A 17,022-nucleotide genomic window follows, 5' to 3' on the forward strand; every position below is an offset into this window, starting at 1 on the left:
ATTTTTCCATTATTATACGTGAGATTCATCAGACATTAATTTTTCGTCGAAGATGATAAATATTATATTGGCTTGTGCAAATCTGTAGAACGAAAAGCAGATTTTACATACTGGAATGTCTGAGATTTTAGTCGTAGGGCATGAAACAACTTGTAGCATACCTTTAGAGATTATTGTTAGATTTGTTGGAAACTTTGTTTTGTACAGCTTGGGAAATAAAATATCTACAGGTAAGCTGTGTCTGTTTATACATATTCCTATCTTTTTTATTCAATTTAGAAATCTTTATACATTCTCGCGTATTATGTTTATTCTGTGTACTTTTGTGTGTTTAAATTACCCGTAAATGTACAAACATCCACGGTCTATTAATAGTCTCTCGATATGAGATATAATGACTGTGAGCTCGATACATATTATTCATAAGACATAAATTACACTGTTCTCGTTCGTTCGTTAACGATTTCCAAGACCCTAAGCGAACTATAATGGAGTTACCATCGTTTAAAAGTGGATAGACTAGACAATAATGTAAATTCCAGGCCCGTCTTGTATATCTAAAAAAGGAAACAGGCTAAAATAACTTGACCTGTGTCAAATAGTTTCAAACGCGATCAAACATGAGATTAAACGAGAGACAGGTCACCAAGTGTTTCTAAATTCCAATTGCATTTTTATTATCAGTCACTGATACGATGATGAAATCCAATTAAAAGATAAAACGAAGGGGTTTTAGCCTACGTTCTCCGTGAATAAATTCTTCAACTTTCGAAAACGTTTCGTTTGACGAATCGAAACGATACACGGCCACACGGATTACCGTTCTATTCCGCGAATCTTTGTTGCACTCGTTGGTCCTTCTGACGTGTCGTTTTCGAAAGTGTCCACGATCTATCCGCTGTTTGCCACGAAGACCCAGTTCTTTACCCCTTGGACGTAAATAAGATATACATGTATAAAGAACCGTGTGGAAATCCACGGTATCCATACCAAGCTTTCTATCTGACTCATCGAGTTGGTCATTTCTATATTATAACATTTCGTAACGTGAGAATGTTCGGAATACAGCCTGTGATTTTGAACAGGTCCTTCTCGGATTGGATGGCCCCAGAATCAGTTCACCCCATTAATGGCACATGTTGTGTTAATACGACATTCCAATTGCAACTTTGTTTTCCCTTAATTTGTATTATTAGATTTTGTGTTTGAACTCTGTATGATCGATGAATTTTTATATCTTAGTAAGGAATCTAAGGATTTGTAATGTTTCGAGAAAATAATTATCGTGCAGTTGGAAAGAAAAATTATGCATACCAGTCAGAATTTTTGTATACCTTGTTCGATGCTCGTTGAGATATTATTTAACGTTAGAAAAATATTTTTAGGTCGAAAATGAGTGAAAAAGAGCAGCAGAGTTAACTCGAAGGATTCGTCACTATTTCGTCTTACACGCCCTTGGTCAATACAATTTTTCGAAGCTTGAAACGATCGAAGTATGTATGTACATTGAATTATAATAATTTCTTTCTTTATCTCTGATTTGTATCTCTTTAACGAGCTTCTGTAGCTTATCTGTTACTCTAACATTTTTTGCAGCTCAACGAAACGACATCCAAATTACTTTGCTTACAATTCTCGACAATTTCCAATGTCATACGATAATAAGTATATTTTTAGTATGCTTTTAATCTACAAGTCTTAAGAGACAAGACTTAATTTAGAAATGCGGAGAAGGTTTGGAATGAACGACAAACTATAAAAAGAAAAAAGAGAAACCGATATGCAAATGGAGACGGTGCTGGCTAAACAAAATACTGCAATGTTTATCTCCGCGTAAAACTTGAGCAAGGAAGTTTCTGAAGTACTACCTGACCCAGACGATCGGGACTCGTTCATCCCTACCCTTCCTTCCTGGTCGGTCAAGGCCAACATCATCTCCCGCATCTCATTAGTTCTTTTTGCGCTCAGTTTCATTCACTTATCGCGCAAAAACGTATGGGCGTGTACGTTCGTATTAAACGTGCATACCTCCGCCACGGATACAGAAAACGGATAAGAAAGAAAGAGAAAGAATGCAATATTGTTGCAGCCAAGGCCCATCCCCAACCGGACATAATGAATCCTCAAGAAAAGGAAACGAGAAAAGTGGAAGCAAATTTTATCGCCATCGGAGGAATGAATACCAACCTGGTAAACATCGTTAACGCATACATACGCTTATTCCTGTAACCACGGTGTAAGTACACGCTTAACCCTTTCACGCTCGATATACAGGTATATATACGTATATATATCCAACATCGTATCGAATTGTTCATTTATTTAAATTATTTAAGTTCATTTAGTAAACTGTTAATTAATTAAATGACGAAAGCATTTGCTTTCGGTGAAACAGGCTTTAAATTCCACGGATATGTATCGTATAAGTAGACTACAGATATTTATGCAAATTTGTATTTTTCTTGAAAATTGTCTTACCTATTAAATATTACGGCGAAAACTGTAGCTCGAGTATTAGCTAAGTTCTTATGTACACGACACTCAACGATACTCGATAGTTTATCGAATACTATTATAAGTTATAAATAGACGGCTATAAGTAACTACAAATTTGAATTTTTTAATGGACGAAACTAGGAAAATAGAAGACAGATGAAGATTCGTTTGACGTATCACGAAATTGTAAAATTGTAAGTACGTAATTTTATTTTGGAACGATTTTACAATAATTTTACAAGAAAATGAAACAGTCGTTAAATGAAAAGTAGGATCGAATACTCAGTTGCCGGTATAAGGACAAAGAAGAAGAAAATATAATTGGAAGAGCGATTAAAAGTTAACTCGCTACTCGAAGTGGTTCTTTTGGTAATTGCCATGCATGGTTGTTCTCGCGTTGGTTAATTCTCTTCTCTTTCTTTTTTTTTTTTTTTTTGTTAGCCCCCACAAGAAGACAATGATTTATTCAACAGCCGAATCAGTTGTCATCGAACAATTCTACGGAGCAAATTGCTGCCGGTTCTCTTCCAACGTTGGCCTATAAATAATCCGGGACGTCGTTGGTTCTGGGTAGTCGTTAATTTGTTTCCTTCGATGCTCGTGCAGGAGCCGGTGAATGTCAAGGCCAGCATTCTCGTTACCATTGGCCGGCGGCCATTACCCCGGAAGCGCTCTCGTGGGTTCGGCTTCGATCGCACATCCGACCAAAAAGGAACACCCTGAACCATTCAGATATCGGAGCTGATAACGTCGAAAACAGTCGATGAGATCCACGGTCACGGTTAAATGTTGCGAAAAATTGGTCCAGATGTGATAATATCAAAGCTTAATCGCTCGATATATCAACCCTTGATTGGTATTATTAGGTCCACTGCTGATCACGATCCCACTTTGAGTTGGACGTGAATTATGTTAATTACAATAATATAACATGTTAATTATAACGATATAATTCGTTAAAACTTATCCTTACTTTCAATCTTCCAAATTAATTGGAAGAGAAAATTAATTTTTCTATTCATGGAAACTGACTAAAGCGATGATTGCAAAGATTCGTTGCCCGATCTTCGCTGTTGATTAGATCTTGAGGATTCTTCCATGTTTAAGCTGTTACAGTTTTTTTTTTTTTTTTTTATTTAATACTTTGCATTCACAATTTGTCCAATTTGGACATTTGGTAGAATTTTTTAGCTGTTTGATTATCATGTGGATGGCTACTCCCAACGGGGTACCATCTTCGTGTATGTTAGGTTATATCCTTAAACTGTTACAGTGATCAAACATTCCAGGTATGGTCGGCTAGAAAGGGAACCCGGCAGTGATTCATCGCACCTGGAAGGAATCTCTGTTACACCATTGACATAATCGGCATTTCGATCCTTGCAGGGTTACGAACCAGGCTTCCGGTGAGAATGTTTGCCTTTCACCTCCTCTATCGTGCGAAAGTATCCTCTTAATACCTGCATTATGAAGATTAAATTAAATTGAACACTATAATGAAATTATGAGAATAAACCGGAATTGAATAAAGATATAAAAGTAATAATGGAAATATAAAGATTTATGACTAATATATTTGTCCAGTTACTTGAAGATTATGCACCGATATATCAATTCTACGTACTAAATCGTCAGGGATTTATACACTGATAAAATTCATATACTGTTACTACAAATCCACTAAAATGTCAGACACACATATATTGCCAGCCATATTAGGATACTTGCTGGTATTTAGCACAAATTAAATGTTTTTCATTACTTTTATCGATTAATCATTCAGTCAACCGTAAATCTGTATAATATGAGATATTAAATAAAATCGCATTTGTGGGAATTTTTCAACGCACTAATACTTATGGTCGATAGTGTACATACAGAAGAAAGGCGACCATAACCAGCAAAGTTTCATCGTTGAAAGCGTACACCAATGACGTACACCAGTGCGTATCCTTACAGACGCGATTGCGTGTCCTGTTCTCGCGTGGAAAGCGATATCTCGCGGAAACCTCGTCGTCAAAAAGTTCACGTTCCCGTGGTGTGATCAGAGAGGTGCTCAAGATCAGGAAGTAGAGAGCGTGTAATTCGTGCGATCGTGGCCCCGGGAGGAATTTATTTCGATCGATTCTCGGAATTCTATTCCACACAACCGTTGCCTCGGCGATGTAAGAAAAGAAGAAAAAAAAGAAAAAAGAGGAAGGAGGAGACAAATTTTACTCGATCCACCGACGAATAATTTATGAAGCAGTTTCTTCCATTAAGTGGTCGATTTCGCGGCGTCGATCGTAAGATGTTTCGTATTATCTACCAATTAAGAAGGAAAAATACATACGTGGCATCGAACATACACATTAATCACCGTTTGTTTTGATCGAATCGGCCGATTCGTAGTTCGTAGTTCGAACACGAGCTGACCGTCCAATGAACTCCGTCAGAGATTTAAACATCGTCAGATTACGAATATGGGCCCGGTTCGTGTTAGTATCGTCTCACGAATTCTCCAGCTACGTCAGTGGAAACATTAACGAGATAGACACAGGCATTTGTAAGTGCATCATGTCCGACAATCGACGTCATAGGAATGCCTTAACCACTCGTAGCCAGAATTGGGCTAGTTGTGGTTCGTTGAACCTCATTTCGGAGGATACATCTTACGTAATGCGTTTTCCTTTCTTTCTTCGTGGAAGAATTTGGACGAAGCGATTTCAAGAAACATTCCTTCCATAGATAGAAAATATTTCACGATCGTTTAATCCAGCATTCTTTATAGATTTAGTTACACCGTTCACGCTCAATGTTGCCTATAAATAACATTATAACAGTAGAAAAAAATTTCAGAGTTCTACAATTCGATGATTCTTTACAAATTTCATTCTTTCACGCTCGATGTTGCGTATGCACGAGTTATTAACTAAACGATAAATGTGCTTGTTTACGCTGGCTTATAACACGGTTTCTTTACTGAAATTTATTTGCAGTTCTTTTCCTTATGAAATAAGATTCAACGCCTTCTAATACAAAGCAAACCTGAGTGGATTAAATTTGGAATTCTCTTCCTTATGACGTAACATTACCTTGTAAGGGTTGAAACTTCTTCCCTTGCAAGATCACTATACAAGTTCTGGATCTTCTCCTATTCTATGAAAGACCACTTGCACTGGTAACGAACTATACGAGAGAGTATTTCATCAGCTAGATCCTTTAAAGTTTTGCTGGGTACTGTCCAGGGGCAAGATTCCATCATCCACGACAGAGAAAACTAAGCGTTGATTCTGCACTCAGTCACGAATCGTTGCTTAGAATCGTCGCTGTGTGAGTCGTTGGAAGAAGTCGATACGTGACTTTGTGGTAGATTATCGTAGGGTCTAGTGTCTAGTACCTGTGCTTACAGGTTTTAGTACGTATCTAGCACTAGCACCACTTACTTAGAAGACCGGATTCCTAGTCAGTACATTCAGCTGGCAGATACCAGGTTTCTAAACACATTGCTGCCTTAGGAATCCCTCGACAAGGGAAAATAAAAGTCCTTCTCCTTAAGGCAATCGACGTCCGTTCTATCTGAGCGTAATTTCTGATCGGCCATCCTTCGCCTGCTACTCGAGATTAATCTTCGCTTTAACATATTATAGTCTGGGAAATTTTACGCCAGAGAAATTCATTAATTTCCACCGCAGGAAATTTAGTCGTCGATGAAAAATTCCAAAATAGTTCGATTACCATTCGGAAAAAATGTATAGGAAATAGGTCATTTTGTACGTTTTCGTGTCATTCTTGTTGGACGTTTGTCGTAAAGTTGTAGAAGAGCGTTACGAGTCCAATCATCAACGTATACCGGTATCTAGAAACTGATGAATTCAAGCATCAATGTATTCTTCCATTGAAAAATTCAATTATCAATGTATTCTTGTACATAGAAACTGATAAATCGATTTATAAATATATTCTTCTGTTTATGAAGCATATACAACTAATATCTTCGCTTCAAATTCTTTAGCGGTTTCCTTCGTATCTCACTCGCAAAAAAGGTCTTCGATACGAAATAGTCGAAAGAATTCTCCTGCCCGTTAGCTTGCTAAAGCAGTCATGAATAAACCAGCCTATTTCCTTTCAGATTCTCCGCTACGCGAAATCGGAATCACAAAGATCCTTAGAAAGTAAGTCACAGGATCTCACAGTGGAAACGTTCATCCACGCGTATGCCCTGCTTCTTTCTTTTTTCTTTCTCTTTCTCTCTCTTTTCTTTTTCTTCCTTAGCAGGCCACAGCCAGGTCAGATCGGCCAAGTTGAAATTCGAAGCGGCCATTCGCACGTTTGCGGATCTCTGACACGAGTTGATCCTGCGTTTTAGATTCAGCCTCCCGCGTACCAGGATCTTTGGATTTATGTGCATTTATATGTCGTAGGCGTACCAAATCCCCTGGACGCACTCTTACATGCTCGATTTTCTTATTCCTGGGGTCAACATGTATTGCATATCGACGATTTCTATCGAGCAAAACCGCATTAGTCGAAAGCGTCCTTCGATTCTGCTAGATATCCAGTCTGATGGCCGAAGAAGAAGGAGATCTCTTCTTGGCCGATCTTTGGACCAAAGTGGGAGGACGAATAGTTCGCTGAATATATTATATAACTCGAATTTGCAATCTGCGGGCTCGTCGAATAAATTTTTCTATTTCTGGTATTGAAACTTTTTCCTTCTATAGTTACATTTACTTAGTATCCATGCGTAGATTTAAACGATTCTCGGTCATTTTCTCGAGGAAAAGATTTTCATTTGAAAATCCACAATTCTTTAGCGGTTGCCGATTAATATAAACCGTTCAGAGTCTAAATAAACCTGTTGAGTAAGTTTTTCTATTTTTCGCCATTAAAATTTCTTATGAGATACTTGAATAAATATTCGTACGATTCTTATTTATTTCATCGCGCGAAAGCTTCTCATTTGGAAATATCCCATTTTTCGGCGGATTGTACGATGCTCGACTGTCGTTGGTTTAAGAGAAAAAACGAAATCGCTTTCTTCAAGGAAAAGTGATAGCGCAAAAGCGGAACGCGCCAGCGCTTAATTGAGTTTTCTCCCGAGTAACACTTACCTAATGCATAATTTAATCGGCACGGTGTATATTCGCCGAGGTTTATAGCGCATACAGTCCTGATTATAGCATATCCGCGGCTATGTCGTTAACTTGATCTCGAATAAGGCGTGGTATCTGGGTACCGTGATTTTTCCAGCGGGATGCAGTTCAACTGCAACACGGCTGATTACGCGTCAGATGTAATTGGAATACGGGTTAAGCAGCGAAGGTTTATATCGAGTCAAGAACGAGTTCGAGGCTCGGTTTTTCGCGAAAAAACCCGAACAACAGTTATCGGTTTAACGAGGTCGCTTCCTATCCTCTTGCACTTCTGTTTTTCGGAATCGTTCTAAATTTAACCAGACACAGGGTGTTTTCATCTATTCAACTCGATCGTGGAAATTTCAACGACGAAGATGTATTTGCTAAAATCATCAAGGGAGAGAAAGTGGTCCGATCGTTATACTCCTGAAAAATCATATCCTTTCATTATCGTTAGTTATGTATGAATTATTCTTTATCGGTATTATTATTCACGATTATTATTATTATTGATATCACGATCTAATAGTAGCAAGAAACGAAGCGGAGTAAAAGAAGGCGGTGGAAAATTGAAAAGAAGAAACGCAAAATGCGGTATGTACAGGTTTATTCGCTGAAATGAAGTGAACAATACATTACCAACGATTACAATGGATTATTAAATCATATACATGTCATTACATAGATATAGGTAATACTTGAGATGAAACTTTTGAAAACGTTATAAAACCATGAAAAAAATCTACTTTTTCGTAAATGTCGTTCGCCGTTGAACATACTCTATCCGTGTAGCAAGGTTCGTTTAAAATAACAGAATAGTATGAATCAACGCGAAACAGTTACTTACGTTCAATTAATCTTTAAGTTTCTATAAATATCTTATCGCGACTTATTCTTCAGACCTGATAGTCAAAGAAATTAATCTTTAAGCTCGAACGTTAGAACGATCAAAAATCAGATAAAGTTTCCTGGATCCAACAAACGATGCAGCAATGACTCTTTTTTCCCATTTTTATGAAACATTCAGCAGACACGTTTAACGAATTTTTGCAAGTTCGATGCGGCCGGGTCACCCAGTCGCGAGTCATCGTGGCCGCTCGAAATCGAAATCGAAATTATGCCAACCGCATATTTTTCGGATGCAGCGTGCGGCGCGATCCTGATCGCCGACTAGAACCCCGAAAGTTAGGCAGATGCACCCGGGCCAACGATTTGAAATCCAAATCAGCATCGCTGCATCAAAATCACCGGTTTGCCTTGCCAGCGAATATATTTGTATCGCTTCCTTCTTTTTTTCTTTTCTTTTTTTTTTTCTTTTGTCGTTTTCGACGCCGTTTCTTTTGGTCCAACTTTTGGCTGGTCCTTCTCAATATCCTCAGCGTAAAAATGTCAAAGGAGAACTCCCTGTATCGTCGAATTTTCTCCATTTGCCACTTCGTCATCTACTTTGTAACTAGAAGGGTCTTTTTTCACTTAAAATTAGTTTTATTTTAAAGTTTAATATTTTATATCTTTTTGTTACTTCAGTTCCGCACGATTCTTTCGATCTGTTTATTACATATTATTATATTGAATCGGAAAAATGTAACTGGTTTTTCGATCTTGCGTTATTACATTGGGTAGATAAGACCTTAACGTTTGAACATTTATCCGTTATTTTATTTTTATATCATTTTTTTCGATCCTCTTGTGTTGCATGTATCGCACAGATAAGATGCATCTGATACGCCTTTGATTAATATTTTGACGTCAGAATACTTAAGTATAGTATCACGTTGATTATATGAACGAAACTTTAGTATGAACTACTGAATCCTGATTATATCAAATTATCCGAACACAAACTCGTATTATTTGAATTAAACTCTAATTACATGAACCGTTTGTTCCCCATAAATGCAGCTCTACCTCTTTGCTGTTACTAAGTTCTACAGTAACTACAAATTAAGAAGTAAATACGATCTTCGGTTTGTAAAATTGGAAGAAAAGCACGAGAGAGCCTTGGAAGAGTAGAGGGACCGCGGTGAGTCCGAAAACGATATCCTCGGGCGTCGAAAATCGCTCTTACGACACACCGATGGCTGGCTTATCTTAACAGCAGGCTAAGTGGTTGCTATTTTTACCCGACCTTGATTCTACAAAAAGGGCCATGATTACCTTGGAAACGGGATCATACGCTATCCATCAAAGTTCGTTGTTGAACAGCTTCGTGAACGGACACGCGAGTACTCGTGGCTGTCGTAGCCAGTTTCGACTTCGAACAGTCGATGTAAGTAGTCTAGCCTGAACTCTATACTCGTGGATCCCCTAAGCGCTTCTTGTAGATCCGCTGGATAGTAAACGGCCGACTAGCTTAGTCCAAGTACACTTGGTCGTGACCTCGGATTGGTCGATAGACGAGCATGGGGTACTGCTTTCTTGTCCTAGGTTCCGGAGGCAGACTTGCCTACCTTGACGCAAATCCACGTGAACTTGTCCCGTGTTGAAGAGCAGCTGGTTTAGAAAACGAGTTATTATGATACAGCTTCTGCCACTCATGCTGTTCAAAAATTAGATTTCGATCTCGTTCAATAAAAAGATTAGATTTCAATCCAATTTCCAACGATCGAAGATCTCAGTAATTTCAGTAAAGATCAAGGGACGTATCTATCAAATGACGATCCTTTTAAGAGAGTAAAAAAATTATTTATCACGCTTTTAAGAAGTTTTACAATATTTTTTAATTGTCTTTTAATTCGACGGTGGCAAAGATTTTAGAGCTTGAATGTTTGAAAATTATTCTATCGAATATAAGTATAGATGTTAGAGATAAGACTGGTAGAAGAAAAGTACACGAGGATACTTTCGATTTTCGACAGAAGCTGTTCAGAATGGTACCAAACTGACCCAAACTAATTTCCCTTTTATCGAGCGGCCGGAGTAATTGGACGCTCGTCGCGAAAGTTCGTCCCCGGGTGAAATTATACGGCGCGACATTCAAACGAATGAGGCCCCAAAAACCGGTTCCGAGGCACTCGTCGTTGTTTCTGTCGCTCTCTTAGGTAGCCGGCCGGCCGGCTTCGAGATAAATCGACACGGAAGAGTGTCGTAATCGGGGCCGGGGTACCGTGGTACCCCACGTGGTGGGTGACGCAGGTGCAACAGCGCTATGCTCTCTTTCTTACCCTTTCTCTTTCTCTCTCACTCTTTACGTCCACTGCTTTGCTCTTTTTCCTTCGCGAATTAATTCGTTTGACGATGTATCAAATACACAGTGCACGCGAAATCTAACGTAACAAAGCGAACTTCGACTGTTGAACTGCGATATTAACAATCTTCTTTAATCTTGGCATCTTTAAGATTAGGTTAAGGAATTTTAGAATATTTCATTTTGTTCTGTATTTTATACTTTACAAAACAGTCGGTAGTCTTCGTTGATTCAGATTAAAATTAATAATCTGTCGGAAGGCTGCCAATAAAGGATTGGAAATAGATGAAATATTCTAAATAATTCGTAACAATATTCCCACGTCTGCCTGCGTTACACGTAGCTTTTTATTTTTAATTTTTAATTCTTCGTATTCTTCAGAAATTTTTACCCTACTGGTACGTACAAAAATGTATTTTTTGTATAGAACGTAAGATTCTTTTATCTTGGTATTAGATTACGATCGTATGTCTCTCCTGTCCAAGTATAGTAAATAATTTTGTACGCTTTATTTCTTCTTAATTCGTTCGTTTCTCGACAAAACTCAAAATCAAAGGATACGCGCGAGAAAGAGTCACACGAATCGGCAGGACTTGTTCTGAAAGCTCGACGATGAAGCAGGATAACGCGAAAGCTGGATAACGTGGAGGGGATGATGGGTACGCCAACAGGAAAGATGTATGGACTACTTTTTACCGTTGTCACTTTTTCTTGCTCTCAATTTTATCGATTCCCTCCGAGCTGGACAAGCTCGAGTCTCCGTTACGGACGATGCTAATTTTTGATCTAGAACCAAGTACCTCTGAATCTCGTTTCTTCACATACCGTGCAAACAAAATGATTCAGAAAAAAGATTGTCAAAAATATATTCACGACGATCTACATTCTAACGAGTCAAACGGATAAAAGGACGAGGACGAAAAATATGTCGTTTACACCCTTCTTGCAGAAATGAGACAACTCGAAGAACGTGTTCTTCGAGTTATCACTGTGAGAAAATTCTTCAGGGTTCTTTAGATTAATGAACTATAACTGACAGATACGACACTCGATCTCGTTCTATGATCTTACTTCTTTATTTAGAAATTTTACAAAAAGTCGACTCTTCAGAAAAGCAATATCGCAAGGATGTAATATAAAAATGATGTATTTATGCAAATTCACATTTTTATAAATACGAATAAAAAAGCAGATATTCATTTCATCTATCGAATATTACAACTGTACCTTGGATATCTACTGTACCTCTGCATCTTCAAATTTCCCACAGATGCATAAAAGTCGGCAGTCTAATTATTATTATATTCGAAATCAACTTTTTCCCCTTCTGTGGAAAAAGAAATCGTGCGTAGAATTTGGAACACTTTCAATACAAGGGCGAGAAATGATTCATCTGGATGGAAAGGATCGTCTGATTCGAAATGAATTCCAGCTTCGCTATTCTAGGCTGTTCCTCGATCGACATCGATGTAATGATTTCAAGGGAGAAGCGATCACGGACTCGGCAACCTCGATAGATCCTAATGATCGATTTAGCGGCGCAAGCATGATCAGCTCGTTGTTCGGCGCCGTGTTATGCAACGTCCCAATTCCACAAACTGTGAAACGTGGAAGACTTCCTGTATCCCGGTCGCGAGACAGAAAAAACTTTTACCTTCGATCGACATTAGCATGGCTCGCGTACCAACTTAACGATCCATCGATCGCATAAAACCGTGGCGGATGAATCGGTAGCGGTCGGCCAGCTCCATAAATGTATCTGTCGCGAATTTTGCAAGCCAGCATTTCCACCGTTCAAAGTTTCTGTTCCCGTTCGTTCGTTGTGTTATGCATGCGCTCACACGATACCAATTTACTACATATTATTAGACTGATCCAAAAGTTCTGTCGACCGATTTTGCTTCTCAGGTATGTCGAATTTTATTTGAAGAATTTTGGACGAAGGTCAGATAGTCGAAGTATATTTTAATTAAGTCAAGGATCTTCTACGTGTAATATAGCGAAGTTAATAACCTAGGAAAAGATGGTACAATACTGCCGAGGAAATAATTTGTCGTTAAGATCATGCATCGAAAATTTGATTCGAATCACAAGTACCATTCCTAGTCTTTCAAAGTTGTTTCGATTATTTTCGGCTCGATTACATTTCTCTAACGTTAAAAAATTTTATTCGCTTGTTAAAATGAGCGCAATGGTAAAATATAACAATTTGAGAATCCTAACAGATTGAAAGGTACCGTAAGAAGATCACTAATATCGTTATACTAGAAATATCCATAGAACCTCGAGAAATTTCTGTGCACCTACTATACGAGGAATTACGTAGGTAAATGGTACACGATGTTACTCTGCTTAATCGAATATTTCTATTTTTAGCAAGAATCAAATGTGACCAGGATGGAATAAAGATCAGTTAAAATATACGGGTATTTATAATAAACAGTTGGACGACTGCTGTATGCACTTATGTATAGGCCTGCCTCTTGACCGTTAGTGCGTAATGCACGACCGCTACATGCAGATCAACGTCACCGGGACGAGCTCTTTCCTGATGCAGAAGAGAAGGGATAAGGAGCAGAGCAAGGAAGTGGGAGACAGGCCGTTACATTTTCAATAATTTCTTACATAACTGCGTAACCCCATAGCCGGAACCAACTTCTATCCAGGACAGTGGAATATTCCTGAGCTTTTTGGCGACTGGATCTTTCTAGATTCTTCATTGATCACACGATCGTCCGACGACTACGAATGAATCTCCAGGGATATGATTTCACGATATTTGAATTTTGATTTTGTTTTGTAACCATTTTTCTCTACCTACCGATTACCACGTATTTTTCTACGATTACGTTATTTATTGTTACGATGTTGTTATTTATTATAATCACTGTGTGCTACGCTTTATGAATTTTAAATGTTTTAAACGTCCTTGTTAAATCTAGAATTTGGGAGCGGGCAGGCGAATTTTATGACTTTTTTCCAAAATTATCTCATCTTTCATTTCTTAAAAGTCTAAGTCTAATTTGTTCTTTCACTTACAAAAGGTTGGTTTCTATCGTAATAATTATAATGAATAGAATACGGATTCTTACGTAAATTCATACTTTTACAAACACACGCGAAGGAAACTTCTAAATATTTCTGAATATTTTACATTAAAATTCCATTGTGAGATTCTCATTGTCGAATGTCATCTCTTTATACTGCACATTTTTGTATAAACGTCTGTAATCTATTCATAGGATACGTATATTATGTATATTATTATAAATAATAACAAGTCGAAGAATCTAAATTGAATTTAATCTAGATTGACTCGACAACTCGAGAATTGAAGTCATAGCATAGTTTTTTTTTAATTTGGTGTGTATTCTTCGATTCATATCAGACTTCACAATGTATTGAAATGTTGGAAGCTAATTTCTACCGTCTGCGGAACCTTGGTAGAACGACAAGGGCAGCACCGCGATCTAATGCGAAACAGAGGAGCACCGTCTGTCGATTTTATTCATCGCTAATCCAAAGCAACCTTGATTTTCGGCACTGCTCGCCTTCGATGTCATACGAATACGAGAATACCAAACAGCCTTTTTATCTCGACGATTTATCTGTGGTAACGTCGACTGTGCCATCATTGTAATCTTCCAAAAATAGAACTTCCCCTTTGATCTAACAGTTTTTATTTCTCTAGATGATTCGGAAATTTTTCTACTCCTTTGCCACAGAATTCATTGATATTCTATTAAGAACATATCCCAACATCATTGTAAACATAATCTGGTTGTTAATCACAAGTATTTAACGTGTCGCTGCGATTCCTGAGTTCTCTTCGAGAAAAGTGTGTCACAGAACCGTGTGGTTGTCTCACTTTCTTCGGATTCACTGTTCTTGATAGAACAATCAAAGAGTTTTCGCCCGTGAAAGTATTGAATTATTGCGAAAATGAATATAGATATTAGGAAAACTTTCCAACTTTAGTTTCCTCTGGCGAAATAGAACTTTGTCATTTACAGTGAAATGTATTACGTTAAGAATCATTTATCAGATACTATATATTAGTTTATACTATATATTATTAGATACTCGGTATATAAGAAAAATTGTTTAATTTGATCTTCCTCCTTAAAAAAACCACTCTGTCTTCCAAGGAGTGGAGTCAAAAACCAAAATATTACAAAGAAAGATCTTCTAAATATTAAAGACGTTCTTGTAATTGCTCTAAACGGCATATTAAAACAGCTTCCTAATTTTATTTTTCCTCTTTGAGAAAACGATCCTGTCTTCCAATTAATCAAAAGATTGAGGCCAGAACACGAACCACGAGCATCGTAAAAGTATATACGTAAGCCCGTATATTAAGAATTCCATAATTAACCTGCACATTTTCGCGTGGTTCATAAAAATAAAACCTGCTCGTTGGCGATGTAAATCGGATGGTCGGCGGCGGGGTGTAAGGATAAAGGCAACACATCCGGTATCGTTATATTGTTAAACGAAGCGGAGCCTTGATTTTGGCCGACGCGGGACCTTCGTCGAGTCTGGCCGGTTCCCGATATCCGTCGAACGGATCGCTTCGATCCGTCTCACATCCCCGAGCTCGTCGCCGATTCGCATTTCGCGGACGCGCCGCGATCTTGAAATTCCGCGAGCCCAAGGCACTTCGCTTGCTTGCGTGGGATCAAGATCGAGCTCATAAACTAGCGAGAAAACGCGTCTAAATTCGCAGAAAACGACCGATGATTTCTTTTAATTCAACCACGTGGGCCGATCCTTCTTCCGTTGTACGAAATTTTGTTTTTTTTCCCCTCTTTCTTTTTCAATAGGAAAATGTTTGCTTTGTATATCTTCGTTTGTTGCATAAATTGTACGTTTCATAGATTTGTAAATTTTTATTGTGAAAACATGTAGGAAAAAGGTTTATCGGGAAAGTAGTTCATACCGAATACATGACGAGAAAAATTTATTGTGTTGGTGAGTTCTTTTAACTTCTTTCTTTTCTTTTTACAACAAAATATAAGCTTTAACACAGTGTTTCTTTCGTTTGTTAGTGAAGAAAATTTTACGTTTTGTTTTTAAGAAAATTTCATGTTTTGTTTCATTCTGTATATTTCGTAAATATTATAAATGGTTTCCATAAATTTGTTCTAAACAATTATAATATATCTAATTTTTGTTATATAAATATTAATTATCATAGAATTGATATAGATTTTGCTATAGATATTTGTTATATTCAAATACTTTATAAAGAAGGTTACTTGTACAAAAGTATTTTATTCTAGATAGCCGTGCGTTAAGAAATTATTTTCTTATTAAATTTGATTTTTATTCTTGAACATCTCAAGGTACAACTTTAATCAGTACATCTGCGTTGCTTGCCAGAAATTTCGAAGGATCAACGAATCCATGTTTACACTGGGACAGGTCCCTTGCGTGACTCGAGGTATTTTAATATTATAGACGATAGCTGTCCAGTAATTTTACTTTACGTGCAACCAACAAGGACCAGCCATTTCAGTCACCCTGCTGAGCAGTGGATCCTTCTGACACTATTATGGACCACCATCAATAAAAGAAAATATTTCCAACTATACCAAACCACAAATTCTCCCTTCAAAAATTACTCGAACATCCAATAAACATTCTGAAACTTCCAAAAGGCTTTTTAATCAGTCTAGTACGTGCTAGTAACACGGTTCACGAAAAATCGTGTATTTTCCGATGGTAACCAAATAGAATCACGGAACGCACGAGAAGCTTTCACACACCGTCTGAAAAATTACTCAAATATTCAATAACTGTCCTGAAGACTACAGAAACCGTTTTAATCTATCCAATATGAGCTAATAATGCGCAATTGGTGAAAAATTGTGTGATATTCGACAGTGTGGAAAGAGAATCGAGTCTGAGAATACAATCAAAAAGAAGACTCGATCGATTCGAACGCCGATCGAAAGCGAAATGAAAAATTCCATGGGATCAAGGGGTGGAAGAGTGCGAGAATAAAAAAGAAGCTTCGGGTCGCGCAGGAGAGTCGAGAGCTTTCCCGTTATGCGCCTCCTCTCTAAGCCGATTTCGAGCTGCCGGCCACAGGCCGGTACCGCTAGCTTCCCAGAAATCGACGCTCGATAATGCCTCTCGATACGGATGAAGCAATCTCCTCTACTGTCGCACAGCCGCGAGAGGGGAAAAAAAGGCCTCCGACAGAAGGGTGGGGAAACA

The sequence above is a fragment of the Bombus pyrosoma genome, linkage group LG14, assembly GCF_014825855.1.
Source record: "Bombus pyrosoma isolate SC7728 linkage group LG14, ASM1482585v1, whole genome shotgun sequence".
In the NCBI taxonomy this organism is placed as follows: Eukaryota; Metazoa; Arthropoda; class Insecta; order Hymenoptera; family Apidae; genus Bombus; species Bombus pyrosoma.